This window comes from Castor canadensis, chromosome 1, assembly GCF_047511655.1.
Source record: "Castor canadensis chromosome 1, mCasCan1.hap1v2, whole genome shotgun sequence".
Taxonomy (NCBI): domain Eukaryota; kingdom Metazoa; phylum Chordata; class Mammalia; order Rodentia; family Castoridae; genus Castor; species Castor canadensis.
Genome location: NC_133386.1, coordinates 190,822,277 through 190,837,901, shown reverse-complemented (window position 1 = coordinate 190,837,901; position 15,625 = coordinate 190,822,277). Strand labels below are relative to the sequence as shown.

Sequence of the window (15,625 nt, the reverse complement as noted above, 5' to 3'; positions counted from 1 at the left end):
AATATTATAAAAATATGAACTTGTCCCCTCATATTTTTAAGTGCAGCACTCACTGATTATTTAAATTGTCAGAGATTACCAAAGAAGATGTCACTCTTGGAATTTGATGGAAAAGAAGAGCAACACATAATGCTGAGGGTCAGGACCAAAATACTTTGAGGAGACAGTGATGCTGATGGTGCTAAGGACACCAACCAGTAAAAATTTTGCAGCTAGTAAAATTTTTAAGGAAGATTTTGGCTTTGCTGAGAGACAAGATAATGATGAAGACTACATTGTGTGGAAAAAACAAAGAAATTAAAAAGAAGTAAAGTTAAAATTGAAACTAGAAAAGCAAGAGAAGAAATCTAAATCCAAATGCAGTGCTTTTGTGACTTCAGGAGACTTTGCTCCAGTTGCTGTCAAATCAGCACCTCAGTCTTCAGGTTTCTCTTCCTCAGAAGCCACTGGAAAGCAATCACAAAATTTTCTTCAGTTGAAGAAAGACTGAAGTGAGTCTCACTAGCACAATCCCGAAGCAACAGCAGCCCACTGGCAGGTACATCTGCTAAGTCAGGTCAGAGCCTCTTTCTCTGCTTGTCCACATTATTGTAGGGTTAGCCTTTGCATCAGAATCCAACGAACTACTAGTTGAGTAAATCAAAGAAATTAACTTAGTTTTACAAAGAAATTTAAATGAGAGAAGCAGTATTGCAAGTGTGTTTATGTTTGACTTGCATTTATATTTGATTCTGCTAAGACAGAGGAATCCTATAACATGTCATGTAACTTGTAACCCATTTTGTAATTATGCTCTCTGACAAGCCATTGAAGACTCCAGAAAAGAATTGTTTATAAGAGGTGTCATGTTATGCCACTTCTTCTGAACAACATATTCAGTTTATTTAAATCAGTCATTAAGTAGTGGTCAGACTGACATAGAGGAAGTCCGTATCATGTGTTGTTCTTATCTAGTCATGTGATCGTCTTCCTAGGTTTGTTCTGTTAATGACATCCTAACTTTAACAGTTCAGTGTTCATCTGGCAAAGAGAACCATTATTATTTCTTTTTGGAGACATTTTCAGAATGTTATAAGCTACTAAAACTACGTAGTCTATATTAACAAGTGATGTTTTGTATGTTACCCAAATCTTCTTCTAATAGAATGAAAAATTATTTTACATATGAAAATGGATACTGTGCTATGGGTTATATCTCTGACTAGCTAATAGATGGTTATTGTATAACAAATATAGTTCAATGACATTTTATGAACTTTCCACAAAACTTTAATAGAAGTGAATATGTTTTTTTTTATTGTTTTATTATTCATATGTGCATACAACGCTTGGGTCATTTATCGCCCCTGCCGCCACCCCCTCCATTACCACCCACTCTGCCCCTTCCCTCTCCCTCCCACCCCCTCAATACCCAGCAGAAACTATTTTGCCCTTATCTCTAATTTTGTTGTAGAGAGAGTATAAGCAATAATAGGAAGGAACAAGGGTTTTTGCTGGTTGAGATAAAGACAGCTATACAGGGCATTGACTCACATTGATTTCCTGTGCGTGGGTGTTACCTTCTAGGTTAATTCTTTTTGATCTCACCTTTTCTCTAGTTCCTGGTCCCCTTTTCCTATTGGCCTCAGTTGCTTTTAAGGTATATGCTTTAGTTTCTCTGCTTTAAGGACAACAACTGTTAGCTAAATTTTAGATGTCTTACCTACCTCACCCCTCCCTTGTGTGCTCCCATTTTAATCATGTGCTCAAAGTGCAATCCCCTTGTCATGTTTGCCCTTGATCTAATGTCCACATATGAGGGAGAACTTATGATTTTTGGTCTTTTGGGCCAGGCTAACCTCACTCAGAATGATGTTCTCCAATTCCATCCATTTACCAGCGAATGATAACATTTTGTTCTTCTTCATGGCTGCATAAAATTTCATTGTGTATAGATACCACATTTTCTTAATCCATTCGTCAGTGGTAGGACATCTTGGCTGTTTCCATAACTTGGCTATTGTGAATAGTGCCGCAATAAACATGGATGTGCAGGTGCCTCTGGAGTAACCTGTGTCACAGTCTTTTGGGTATATCCCCAAGAGTGGTATTGCTGGATCAAATGGTAGACCGATGTCTAGCTTTTCAAGTAGCCTCCAAATTTTTTTCCAGAGTGGTTGTACTAGTTTACATTCCCACCAACAGTGTAAGAAGGTTCCTTTTTCCCTGCATCCTTGCCAACACCTGTTGTTGGTGGTGTTGCTAATCATGGCTTTCCTAACAGGGGAGAGGTGGAATCTTAGTGTGGTTTTGATTTGCATTTCCTTTATTGCTAGAGATGGTGAGCATTTTTTCATGTGTTTTTTGGCCATTTGAATTTCTTCTTTTGAGAAAGTTCTGTTTAGTTCACTTGCCCATTTCTTTATAGGTTCATTGATTTTGGGAGAATTTAGTTTTTTAAGTTCCCTATATATTGTGGTTATCAGTCTTTTGTCTGATGTATAGTTGGCAAATATTTTCTCCCACTCTGTGGGTGTTCTCTTCAGTTTAGAGACCATTTCTTTTAATGAACAGAAGCTTTTTAGTTTTATGAGGTCCCATTTATCTATGCTATCTCTCAGTTGCTGTGCTGCTGGGGTTTCATTGAGAAAGTTCTTACCTATACCTACTAACTCCAGAGCATTTCCTACTCTTTCCTGTATCAACTTTAGAGTTAGTGGTCTGATATTAAGATCCTTGATCCATTTTGAGTTAATATTGGTATAGGGTGATATACATCGATCTAGTTTCAGTTTTTGCAGACTGCTAACCAGTTTTCTCAGCAGTTTTTGTTGAAGAGGCTGCTATTTCTCCATTGCATATGTTTAGCTCCTTTGTCAAAGACAAGTTGGTTATAGTTGTGTGGCTTCATATCTGGGTCCTCTATTCTGTTCCACTGGTCTTCATGTCTGTTTTTGTGCCAGTCCCATGCTGTTTTTATTGTTATTGCTTTGTAATATAGTTTGAAGTCAGGTATTGTGATACCTCCTGCATTGTTCTTTGACTGAGTATTGCCTTGGCTCTTCATGGCCTCTTGTGTTTCCATATAAATTTAACAGTAGATTTTTCACTCTCTTTAATGAATGTCATTGGAATTTTGATGGGAATTGCATTAAACATGTAGATTACTTTTTGGAGTATAGACATTTTTAGTATATTGATTCTACCAATCCATGAGCATGGGAGATCTGTCCACTTTCTATAGTCTTCCTCAATCTCTTTCTTTAGAAGTTTATAGTTTTCCTTGTAGAGGTCATTCACATCTTTTGTTAGGTTTATACCTAGGTATTTGATTTTTTTTTGAGGCTACTGTAAATGGAATTGTTTTCATACATTCTTTTTCAATTTGCTCATTATTAGTGTACAGAAATGCTAATGATTTTTCTATGTTGATTTTATATCCTACTACCTTGCTTTAGCTATTGATGATGTCTAGGAGTTTCTGAATAGAGTTTTCTGGGTTTTTAAGGTATAAGATCATGTCATCTACAAATAGGGATATTTTGACAGTTTCTTTACCTATTTGTATTCTTTTTATTCCTTCTTCTTGCCTAATTGCTCTGGCTAGGAATTCCAATACTATGTTGAATAGGAGTGGAGATACTGGGCATCCTTGTCTGGTTCCTGATTTTAGGAGGAATGGTTTCTGTTTTTCTCTGTTAAGTATAATGCTGGCTGTAGGTTTGTCATATGTAGCTTTTATAATGTTGAGGTACTTTCCTTCTATTCCTAGTTTTCTTAGATCTTTTATCATGAAATGGTGTTGGATCTTATCAAAGGCTTTTTCTGCATCTATTGAGATGATCAAGTGGTTTTTGTCTTTGCTTCTGTTAATGTGGTTTATTATGTTTATTGATTTTCATATGTTGAATCACCCCTGCATTCCTGGAATGAAGCCTACTTGGTGGTGGTGAATAATCCTTTTGATGTGTTGTTGAATTCGGTTTGCCATTATTTTGTTGAGGATTTTTGCATCAATGTTCATTAAGGAAATTGGCCTATAGTTCTCCTTTTTGGAGGTGTCTTTGACTGGTTTTAGGATAAGTATAATACTGGCTTCACAAAATGTGTTTGGCAGTTTTCCTTCCCTTTCTATTTCATGGAACAGTTTAAGGAGCGTTGGTATCAGTTCTTCTTTAAAGGTCTGATAGAATTCAGCAGAGAATCCATCAGGTCCTGGACTTTTCTTTTTTGGGAGACTCTTGATTGCTGCTTCAATTTCATTTTGTGTTATAGGTCTATTCAGGTGATTAATTTCCTCTTGGTTCAGTTTTGGATGATCATATGTATCCTGAAATCTGTCCATTACTTTAAGATTTTCAAATTTATTTGACTATAGGTTCTCAAAGTAGTCTCTGATGATTTCCTGGACTTCCATGGTGTTTGTTGTTATCTCCCCTTTTGCATTCCTGATTCTACTAATTTGGGTTTTTTCTCTCCTCATCTGAGTCAGGTTTGCCCGGGGTCTATCGATCTTGTTTATTTTTTCAAAGAATCAACTTTTTGTTTCATTAATTGTTTGTATGGATTTTTTGGTTTCTGTTTCATTGATTTCAGCTATTTTTATTATTTCTCTCCTATTTGTTTTGAGATTTGCTTGTTCTTGTTTTTCTAGGAGTTTGAAATGTATCTTTAAGTCATAGATTTGGGAACTTTCAGTCTTTTTAATATATGCACTCATGGCTATAAACTTTCCTCTCAGGACTGCCTTTTTTGTGTCCCATAGGTTCTGGTAGGTTGTGGTTTCATTTTCATTGACTTCTGGGAACTTTTTAATTTCCTCTTTTATTTCATCAGTGATCCATTGTTCTTTAAGTAATGAGTTATTTAGTTTCAATATGTTTGCAAGTGTTTTTTCTTTACTTTTGATTTTGAGTTCTAGTTTTACTGCATTGTGATCAGACAGTATGCATGGTATAATGTGTATTTTCTTATATTTGCTGAGGCTTGCTTTGTGCCCTAGGATGTGATCTATTTTGGAGAAGGTTCCATGGGCTGCTGAGAAGAATGTATATTGTGTAGAAATTGGATGAAATGTTTTGTAGACATCAAATATGTCCATTTGATTTATTGTATATTTTAGATCTTGGATTTCTTTATTGATTTTTTGTTTAGATGACCTATCTATTGATGATAATGGGGTGTTAAAGTCTCCCACAAATGCTGTGTTGGAGTAAATATATTTCTTTAGGTCTTTCAGGGTATGTTTGATGAAATTGGGTGCATTGACATTGGGTGCATAAAGGTTGATGATTATTATTTCCTTTTGGTCTATTTCCCTTTTGTTTTTATGGAATGTCCTTCTTTATCCCATTTGATCAATGTAGTTTTGAACTCTACTTTGTCAGATATAAGTATTGCTAATCCTGCCTGTTTTCGGGCGCCACTGGCTTGGTAAATCTTCTTCCATCCTAAGCCTATGCTTATTTCTTTCAGTGAGATGGGTCTCCTGTAAGCAACAAATTGTTGGATCTTCCCATTTAATCCATTTCATCAAGTGGTGCCTTTTGATGGGTGAATTAAGTCCTTTAACATTAAATGTTAGTACTGGTTGGTATGTGGTGAGTCCTGTCATTTAGTTGTCTTAGTTGTTTGAAGGCTTGATTGTGTGCACCTGAGTTGAGATTACTCTCTACTTTCTTACTTTTTCTTTTCCTGTGGTTTAATGCTGCCTGTCTATTCATGGTTAAGTTGGGTTTCAAGTTCTGTGTGCAGAATCCCTTGAAGAATCTTTTGTAGTGGTGGCTTTGTGGTCACATATTGTTTTAGTTTCTGCTTATCATGGAAGACTTTTATTGCTTCATCTATTTTGAATGATAGTTTTGCAGGGTAGAGTATCCTGGGGTTGAAATTATTTTCATTCAGTGCCCGGAAGTTCTCACACCATGCTCTTCTTGCTTTTAATGTTTATGTTGAGAAGTCTGGTGTGATTTTGATGGGTTTACCTTTGCATGTTAATTGTTTTTTCTCTCTTACAGCCTTTTATATTCTTTCCTTAGTTTCTGAGCTTGTTGTTTTAATGATGATATGTTGTGGGGTAGTTCTATTTTGATCTGGTCTGTTTGGTGTCCTGAAGGCCTCTTGAATCTGTATGGGAATATCTTTCTCTAGATTTGGGAAATTTTCTGTTATTATTTTGTTGAATAGATTACACATTTCCTTTGCTTACACCTCTTCTCCTTCTTCGAAGTCCATGATTCTCAACTTTGGTCTTTTGATGGAGTCAGTGAGTTCTTGCATTTTCTTTTCACAGGTCTTGAGTTGTTTAATTAACAGTTCTTTGGTTTTTCCTTTAACTACCATTTCATCTTCAAGTTCTGAGATTCTGTCTTCTGTTTGTTCTATTCTCCTGGTTTGGCCTTCCCTTTTGTTTTGCATTTCTGTTTCATTCTTTTTTCTGAAGTAGTCCATATCCTGGGTTTCTTCCTCTTTAATGTCGTCTATTTTTGTCCAAAGTTCATTTATCTGTTTATTAATCATGTACTCTGTTTCACTTTGGTGTTTATATAGTGCTTCTTTGGTTTCCTTTATTTTTTCTTTTCCTTCTTTAAATTCTCTATTTTTGTTGTCTTGGAATTTCTTGAGTGTCTCCTGTACATTTTGGTTGACCATATCCAGTATCATCTCTATAAAATTCTCATTGAGTACCTGCAATATGTCTTCTTTTAAATTATGTTTGTAGGCTTCATTGGGTTCTTTGCATAGTTTATCTTCATTTTGTTGAAGTCTGGATCTGAGTATCTGTTTTCGTCATTTCCCTCTGGTTCCTGTACTAATTTTTTGCTGTGAAAAAAACTGTTTTCCCTGTTTTTTCTGTCTTCCTGTCATTGCCCTTGGTGTTGTTACTGTCTCTGTACTGTGTGCGATTAAGTATTTTCTAACTTGCAATAATAACAATGATGATATTTATAATGGAAGAGTGAGAGGAGATGGAAAGCAAAGAAGTTAAAGAAAAAGTGAAAAACAAATAAACAGACAAGTAGGAACAAACAAAACAAAGAATCAAACAAAGAAGTTTGAAAGATATAAACAGGGAATGTTAGTGTACTAATTGACAGAAAGCTGAACAGGCATTAGAGAGACAGAGAAAGGATTGAACATAAGAAATAAAAAGAATAAAGATACGAATAAAAGTAAAAAGTGGGTAAGTGAAAGAAAAAATTGTATATATATAAATAAAATAAAACAAAATGAAAAATAGAAAATTAAAAAAAACCCTCCAATTCAAATGCAATGAAGTTTCAGTCTTAATAATGTTAGTGTCTGTCTCAGCCTCCAATCCTGGAGATGGTGCCTTAGATGTTGTTCTGTAGTTGTCTCATCAAAGGGGATGCATAAAGTAGAGCAAAACTGCACAAAAAAAAAAAAAAGAAAAAAAAACCCACAAAGTGTCCCAAGTTCAAATGCAATACAGTTTCACCAAGTTTTTCATCATGCAGGTGTAGTTTGGTTGTTTTCTCATCAAATGTAGGGAGAGAGAAAAAAAAAGAGCCTGGATACAGTTCTGAGAATGGTATCTGTAGCTGTGGCTTGCCTGCCCTGCTGCTGTCAGCCTGCTATAGCTGGAGGCGTTATTTATGCAGATCTCAGGGGTGAGCTTAGCATTCACCTGGCCCTGCAGACTTTGTTTACTCAGAGTTCTCCTGTGCGTGAGCCACTGCTACAAGCTTTCCCCTTTCCAAACACACTGGGGGAGGTGACACTACACCCGTTTTCTCTGGCCTGCGTGTTTGCTTACAGCTCACATGGGAAGTGGGTTTTCCTCCCTCTCCTGTGGAGTTTTCCTCCCACCACTGCATTTCCAACTTTCCCGCTCCTGATTGCTGGGCCGTGCTGCTACTCCTGCTAGCCAGCGTGTTTGTTACAGCTCTTTTCTCTTGTTTGATATCATTAGATTCACCTGCCTTTAATGGCTTACATTTCATGATGAAATGAGGGTTATGCTTTTTGTTATAAACACAAAACAGGGGAAGCTGTTTCTACAATCAATTACTATGAGTTCAGTATTTTAAAGAGTATCTATGAATTTCATAGTAATCTCCATTAAAATATTAGGCAATATACTATTGAGCACTTATGGCTCATGACTGTAATCCTAGATACTCAGGAGGCAGAGATCAAGAGGATCATGGTTTGAACCCAGCATGGGGAAACAGTTGATGAGACCCAAACTTGAATATACCCAATATAAGGAAGTGCTAGAGGCATGGCTCACCTAGCAAGTATGAAGCCCTCATATATATATACATATATATATATATATATATATATATATATATATATGTATATATATATGTGTGTGTGTAAGGGTAACATAGATTTTAGGGAGCTTAGATTTAAATTTATTTGAATAAAGTAGCATATTTCATATTTATTGTGATAATATCAACCCCTTCATAATTTTTAATAAGAATAATTCAGTGCTCTCATAACAGTCTGTGCTTATAAGTATACTCTATTTTTAACTATGAAAAACATGCAATTTTCAGGTTAATTTCTTCCAGTTTTCCAGCATGTGATAGCCCTTCTTAACTTGTTTAGTTCATGACATGCTAACTTTAACTGCTCAGAGTATATCTGACAAAGGGAACCATTACAAAATGTCTGTGCTAATATGTAAATAAGTAATGTTAAATTATGATTAAATGAGCATATATCAGAGAACAGGAGAGTAGAACAAATCCTATTTTGGGGGGTTAGTATAAATTGGGGGAAGAAGAAGCAGGGAATGGGTGTAGGAGGTTGAATATGATTCAAATATTATGTTCACATGTATGTAAATGAAAAAATTATACCTGTTGAAACTATCCCAGGAATGTAAGGAGGGGAAATAAAGAATGGTGGAGGGGGTGAATTCAAGTATGATATATTTGATATGTTGTAAGAACTTTTATAAAAGCCAAAATGTGCCCCTATCCAGCACAAAAATAAAAATAAATAAATAAGTAAATAAAAGCATTAACCTACAAAAAACTCATAATATACACAGAGTATGTTCAAGATTTTCTTGAACAATCAATTAATATTTTGTGAAGTCTTAGTAATCTGTGCTTACAAGTGTCTGTCTTTATTTACATATCTTAAAATATCACTCAAAGAACTTTACCAAGATTCCCACACTGCATAGATCTGAGTGGAAAATAATCTTGACATATTAAAAATTTACCAAATTTTAATTGAGCAAAGAATGCTTGGTAATATAGAGAGCATCTTGACCCACTAGAGGTTCTGAGAACTCTGTCTAGCAATGTTAGAAATCAATGTTTACAGACAAAGTATCATTTGGATTGACTTGATTGGCTATAGCTGAGCATTTGCCTTATTTGGGCTTCATATGATGATGTATTTGCCATATATGGATATGGTATGATTAATTAGAAGCCTGTGATTGTCTGTAATTCACCTGGAGTGATAGACAAAGACTTAGCTTCTTGTTGCATGAATATATACTCTTGTTTCATAACAACATTGCAACCAATAAGAGAAAATGGCCGTCCTTAGGATTGTTTGGGGTCTGAAAGTTTTCTATTGCTTAGTGATGTTTTTGCCTTCCAAGCATCATTTCACCATGCATTATTTATATGTTTTAGGTGATGTTAGTGTAAATGAGCATCTTTCCCAATCATATAAAAGTATAACACACATATGCACATAGAATATCATACTGAGGATGATAAGGGATTTTAACTGGTTTATATAGACTGCACTATAGGTTTTATTGCTAACTTATAATGTGTTCTTTCTACATATAGCACTGTTAACTTTAAGAATAGCTGAGGCAGTCTCTTCAGGAGGTATTGAATAAGAAGAAAAAGTTATTATTATAAGATGATAGCTCCATGCATCTTATTGGTCCTGAAGACCCTCTATTGAGTCAAGCTATGAAAGTGGAAGCCAGTGGTACTGATTATCCTGACCATGTGTAGGCCTAGAATAATATGTGAGTCTGTAAAATCAGTCAAGAAAAAGAAATAAAGAGCATTCACATTTTAAAGAAGTCAAGTTGTCATTGCTTACAGATGACATAATCTTATAAACAAAAACTTTGAAAATTCCATGAAAAACTATTAAAATAAATGAACTCGACAGTTGCAATATACAAAATGAACATAAAAATCATCATCATTGCAATATAGCAACAGTGAAGGACTTAAAATAGAAATCAAGCCAATAATGGTATTTCCAATGGCTGCAAAAATGAAAACACCTACAAATACATTTAACCAAAGAAAGATCACTACACTTAAAAGTATTTGGTGAAAAAAAACTTGAAGACACTAAAAAGTGAAACAACATACCATATTAAAGGTTTAAAAGAATTCATATTATTAAAATTCACAAGCTAGCTAAGGAAATGTAGAGATTCAGTGAAATCTCTGTCAAAATGCCAATGACATTTTTCTCAGAACTACTCTAACAATCATATAATATATATATAAAAACAACAACAACTAAAATTCCTGAGTAGACAAAGTCACCTTGAACAAACAAAAAGGAAGTGGTATTACCTACCTGACTTGAAAATATATTAGTAAGCTGTACTCATCAAAATGACATTATCAGCATAGAAACAGACACACAGGGAAATGGAAAAGATTGGAGTTAACTCAAACATCTGAATGTAACTGATTTTCAGCAAAGGTTCTAAGTACATATACTGTAGGAGAGTCTTTTCAATTTTTAATACTAGGGAAACTGGACATACTTGTACATAATTAAACTGCATGCTTATTTTTTCACCAGTAATGAAAATCACCTCAAATTGACTAAAGACTCAAACATAAGTCCTAAAATTATGAAACTACTAAAAAAAGATGAGTGGAAATATTTCAGGATTGGAATCTGCAAGCACTACTTGATAAATTTCCAAAAGCAGAGGAAACAAAAGCATAATAAGCTAAAGGAATTATATAAAAATAAAGAGCTTCTACATAGCAAAGGAAACAATAAGCGGGATAGACAAGTGATAGAATGTAAAGAGTGTCAGCAAACTGTACATTTGACAAAGTGCTAATATCCAATTTATATAAGCAACTCAAAAAACTAAGTAGAAAGAACAAAAGTAAAGAAATAAAGCCACAAAAATAAGCAATAAAAATGGGCACTATATGGGTGCTGGTGTCTCCTTCTTGTAATTCTAACTACTGTAGAGAAAGAGTTCAGGAAGATTGTGGTTGGAGGCCAGCACAGAAAAGAAAAGTGAGACCCTATATCAAAAATACCCAACACAAGGAAAGGACACTGGTGTGGTGGCTTAAGTTATAGAGCACCTACCTACCAAGCATGAGGCCCTGAGTTCAAATCCCAGTACTAAAAAAAAATGTTCAGTAGACTTGAACAGACATATCTCTAAGAAGACATACAAATGTCCAGTAGGTATATGAAAAAATACTCAGTATCACTAATCATTTGGGAAATCTAAATCAAACCATAATGAAATATCACTTCACCCTAGTAAGAATGATTATTATCAAAATGCTTAAAAATAATAAATGAAAATGAAGATGTAAGAAAAAGGGAATCCTTGCATTCCATTGATAGAAATGTAAATCAGTGCAACTATTGTGAAAATCAATATGGACTGTCCTCAAAAAATTAAATATAGAGCTAGCATATGACTTAACAATATCATTAATAAGTATTTATACAAAGGAAATAAGACCACTATGTCAAAGAGACATCTGAGTTTCCTTGTTCATTACAGTAATATTCACATAGCTGGCAGATGTAAATCACCCAAGTGTCAATAAACTGAGGGATAGATTTAAAAATAAACATGATACAATTGAATATTATTCAGTCATAAAAAGATTGAAATCCTGTCTTTTTTGGCAACATACATATATCTGGAGACCCTTGTATTAAGTGACATAAGCCAGAAACAAAGAGTCAAGCGCCACCTGATCTCACTCATATGTAGAATCTAACACAAAAATGACCTCATAGATGATGAGAGTAGGCTGGTTTTTATCAGAGGATGAAGAGAGTAGGAGTTGGGAGGGAAGGGGAAAGTTTAAATAGCGGGGAGTAAGCTACAATTAATTATGAACAAGAAATGTGGTGTGCCATTACTTTATAAGTAAAAAAACACATGAAGAAAAGATTTTGAAAATGTTCACATAAAGAATTAGTAAATGTTTTAAGTGATAGGTATATTTAGACTGATTTAAATATTACACAGTATTTCTATGTGTCAAAAAACATATGTTCAATAATAATGTTCCTATTCATCCTTTAAAATTGAATAACTTGTAAAAATGATAAAAAGCCATGTAGTTTTGATGCCTATATTCAAAACAATATACAATAGGTCTCTTTGATTTATGACAATTGTCTAATATTTTGTCTTTGTCCAAATCCCATCTCCCCAAACTCTTTACAACCACCATTCTACATTTTGTTTTTGAGATTATACATATAAGTGAGGTCATTTTGTATTTTTCTTTCTGTATCTGGCTTATGTCACGTAATGTGATGTCCTCTAGGTTCTTCCATTCTTCTTCAAGTTACAGGATTTCCTTTTTTTTTTTTTCCAAGAAAAAATACGTTTTTTATTTGTTCAGTTGTCAATGGAGACTTAGATTATTTTTCATTTTCTGACTACTTTAAGTTATGGCATGTGTAGATGGCAGGTAACACCAGCATACTTCAACATTCTTATTTTATTTATACTGGCATAAAGGACTTTTATAGTGTGATGGCTGGGTAATGTGATAGTTCTGTTTTTGATATTTTGAGGACTCTCCATACTTTTCTCCATAAAAGCTATGCCAATTTGTATTTCCACCAAAACTTTCCAAATATTTTATTACCTTGACATCTTAACCAATACATGTTATTGATAAAAGCATAGTAACAAGAATGAGGTTATACCACATTGTACTTTTACTTTGCTTTTCCTTAATTATATGATAATGATTATTTTTTCCCATAGCTATTGGCCATTTTTATGTTTTGAACATATCTTTTCTCCCTCCATTTTTAAGTAAATTATTTGTTTTTGTGAAATTGAGTTGTTTGAGCTGTTTGTATACTTTGAATATTAACTCATTAGAGCATTGCATGAATATATTTTACCTTTCTGTAGGTTGTTTTTTCACACGGTTCATTATTCACCAATGTGGATCTAAAATGAAGGTATTATATAATTCTGTAAGTTGACTTATTTAAGCTCAGTAAGATCCATGTTGAAGTTCTGGGTTGCATTGACCTAAAATAAAGATGTTAGCAGAGCTTCATTTCCTTCAGGAGCCTATTGTAGGGAATTTGTTTACTCCAATTTCAAATTGTGAAATTCTGTTCATTGAGGATGTTGGATTGAGATTCGAGTTTTCTCTTAAAATGCCAGCTAAATGTCATTGGTGTATTTTAGATGTTATCACCTTAGCTTATATTTCAATCAGTCTTCAAAGCAAGAAACGGTAAATTGAATTCTGATGCCATCTTTTCCATTCTTTTTTTGTCATTCCATATATCTAGCATACCCTTATATTTTCTTTCTCTTTTACTAGGCTTATGTAATTGATTGGGCTAGCTACTTGAATAGTCTCCTTATGCCAAAGTTTGAAAGCTAATTCAAATCTGCAATGTCCCATTTGTCATGTAATTATTATATTCAAAAGTTCCAAGGATAAGACTTGGTGATCTCTGGAGGATCATTGTGTGTCTATCAAAATGTTCCAATGAACAAGATCGACTGCTTTAAATGATTTTTATTTGATCAGATCTCCAACTGCCATAAATTATTCACTGATTCACCATAAAACATTGTACTCCAGGTAGAGTTGGTTAGATCATGTTGGACTCCATTTTATTATATTCATATTATTTGATGGATTTAGAAGTTAATTTGAATGAATGTGTTTTCAGTTATCCTGGACTCTGATGGAAAGTGAAATAAATATGTTCTCAATATTATTTATATAAATAAGCATTGCCTAGAACAACATATAGCAAAGCATTAATCCATTTACATATTTAATCATTCACTGAAAATATTTGGCAAGGTTATATACTATAAAATAAAGGAATACCAGTAAATATAGGATGTAGGTTTATGAAATTATCCAGGCAAATAATGTTCAAGTATAGTTAAGCCCCAAGTCTTAATGGATTTAATTCTGCTTATAGTTTTTATATGTTTGTAATATACAAAAATTAAAATGCTACTTGTAAGAAAAATTTTTCTTAGGCATATAATGTAGACTAGTTTGCCTAGGAAATGTCTAATCAGAGAAAGCATCAGGCTAAATCTGAAAGTAAGAGAAATATGTAATAAGGTGGAAGTGAATAGCTTCTCAAAGAGGAAATGGACAGATTAAAAATGTTTTTAATAAGGTGACAATCAGTTAAAGCATTTGTGCATAAATCCACAGCATTATGTTTTAAATAATAATTTTTTCAGTGCTGCAATCACATCCTTGTTTATAAGGCTGTATATCATAAGATTGGAGTCACAATGGTGTAAAAAAGAGAGAGCAGTTTGTCAGTAAATGCAGACTGATTGAGTTTTGGTCTTAAGTAGGTAATGGTAGCAGATCCAAAAAACAGAACCACAACCAGCAGGTGGGACGAGCATGTGGAGAAGGCTTTTGCCCATCCTATAGCTGTTGGCAACCTCAGTATGGTGAAAATAATTTTGCTGTAAGAGGCAATTATCAGCATAAAAGGGAATGCAACAAACAATATAGCCACCACATAGACAGAAAGTTCATGCACAGAAGTGTCCCCACAGGCTAGCTTGATAATGGGGGGTATGTCACAGAAGAAGTGGCTAATTTGGTTAGATTTACAGAAATGTAGAGAGAATATTTGACATGTTTGTCCTATCTGGACTGGAATTCCACTGAGCCAAGAGCCAGCTGCCAGCCGGATGCATTTCTTTGGGTTCATGACTAAAGGATAGTGCAGAGGATTACAGATGGCCACATAGCGGTCATAGGACATCACAGCCAGGAGGAAACATTCAGTGGCTCCCAGCCTAAGAAAGAAGCACATTTGAGTGGTGCAGTTCAGCATAGAAATGCTTCTATTCTGAGTCCAAAGGTTGACCAGAATCCTGGGAAGAGTAACTGACACGTAACAGATTTCTAATGAAGAAAAATTTGCCAGGAACAAATACATGGGATTCTGCAATGTGGTGTCAAGCCTGGTTATTATGATTATGAGGCCATTTCCACATAAGGTAACCAGGTAAATGAGGAAGAACACCCCAAATAGAAACCCTTGCAGGTATGGAAGGTCAGAAAATCCCAGAAGGACAAATTGCTTCACTGTGGAAACATTGTCTTATGCTTTTATCTCTTCATGGTTCATCTGTCAAAATGATTTCATCAAAGAAGTTACTCCAATTTCCTTGGCTTTTAGGTTTACACTGAAGACAACATATTCCCAAATTTACCAGTTCTTTACATTAACAAAGTCTGTAACTTCCATGTGTTCTGAAAAGGGGAAGTATATTTTTTGCAACTGAGAATATCCATGAAAACAATTATTATTTTCTTTTCCTGCTGTGTAATTAAATATTGCTTTTCTGATGAGGCATATATTAAATTTTCATCTGACCATAATATAAAACAAAATCTGAGTTTATGTTCAATGATAGAAA

The 15,625-nt window shown here is 34.3% G+C and overlaps 1 pseudogene; it reads right to left on the bottom strand.

Moving 5' to 3' along the window:
• Positions 1 to 14,395: 14,395 nt before the first annotated feature.
• On the bottom strand, positions 14,396 to 15,342 carry LOC109681076 (olfactory receptor 10AG1-like; annotated as a pseudogene).
• Positions 15,343 to 15,625: the final 283 nt, after the last annotated feature.